The following is a 1,482-nucleotide window of genomic DNA, read 5'->3' on the forward strand; positions in this document are numbered from 1 at the left end:
CCGATCATGGACTCAGCTCCACTTCCCCGCCCGCTCCCCATAACCCCTTATCCCCTTATCGTTTAAGAAACTATTTCTGTCTTAAATTTATTCAACGCCCCAGCTTCCACAGCTCTCTGAGTCAGCGAATTCCACAGATTTACAACCCTCTGAGAGAAGAAATTTTTCCTCAGCTCTGTTTTAGATGGGCGGCCCCTTATTCTAAGATCATGCCCTCCAGTTCAAGTCTCCCCCATCAGTGGAAACATCCTCTCTGCATCCACGTTGTCAAGTCCCCTCATAATCTTATACGTTTCAATAAGATTACCTCTCATTCTTCTGAACTCCAATGAGTAAAGGCCCAACCAACTCAACCTTTCCTCATAAGTCAACATATAAACATAGAAACATAGAAAATAGATGCAGGTGTAGGCCATTCGGCCCTTCGAACTTGCACCACTATTCAATATGATCATGGCTGATCATTCACCTCAGTACCCCTTTCCTGCTTTCTCTCCAAACCCTTTGATCCCTTTAGCCGTGAGGGCCATATCTAACTCCCACTTGAATATATCGAATGAACTGGCATCAACAACTATCTGCAGTAGGGAATTCCACAGGTTCACAACTCTCTGAATGAGGAAATTTCTCTTCATCTCTGTCCTAAATGGCTTACCCCTTATCCTTAGACTATGTCCCCTGGTTCTGGACTTTCCAAACATTGGGAACATTCTTCCTGCTTTTAAACTGTCCAGTCCCATCAACCCGCTCCTCTCCGGAATCAACCGAGTGAACCTTCTCCGAACTGCCTCCAAAGCAAGTATATCCTTTCATAAATATGGAAACCAAAACTGCACGCAGTATTCCAGGTGTGGCCTCACCAATACCCTGTATAATTGTAGCAAGACTTCCCTGCTTTTATACTCCATTCCCTTTGTAATAATGGCCAAGATTCCGTTGGTCTTCCTGATCACTTGCTGTATTTGCATGCTATTCTTTTGTGTTTCATGCACAAGTACCCCCAGGTCCCGCTGCATTGCAACATTTTGCAATCTTTCTCCATTTAAATAATAACTTGCTCTTTGATTTTTCAGCCAAAGTGCATGACCACACACTTTCCAACATTATACCCCATCTGCCAAATTTTTGCCCACTCACTTAGCTTGGGGCAACTGTGCGACCAGACTGCTTCCAGGCATCCACAATGAAACACTCTTTATTTTGGAAAAGTAAAACTGAGAGTGGACAAGTTCCAACCTGGTCAGAGCAATCTGAAGCTTTAATTCATTGACACCCTGGTTAAAGATGTCTTGTAACATGTGCCTGCGTCAGTCTCTGTGGCACAATGGGTTAGTGTGTTCTGCTATTAACCGAAAGGTTGGTGGTTAGAGCCCACCCTGGGACAAAGCCTTAAACTGTTAATTTTCCCTCTGAGGATTCAGTGCCCCACAGTTCCAGGTTGTCAATGTGCATTTTCGCTGCGCGAATATATTCCGCAAACAT

The sequence above is a fragment of the Pristiophorus japonicus genome, chromosome 28 (assembly GCF_044704955.1).
Source record: "Pristiophorus japonicus isolate sPriJap1 chromosome 28, sPriJap1.hap1, whole genome shotgun sequence".
Taxonomy (NCBI): Eukaryota; Metazoa; Chordata; class Chondrichthyes; family Pristiophoridae; genus Pristiophorus; species Pristiophorus japonicus.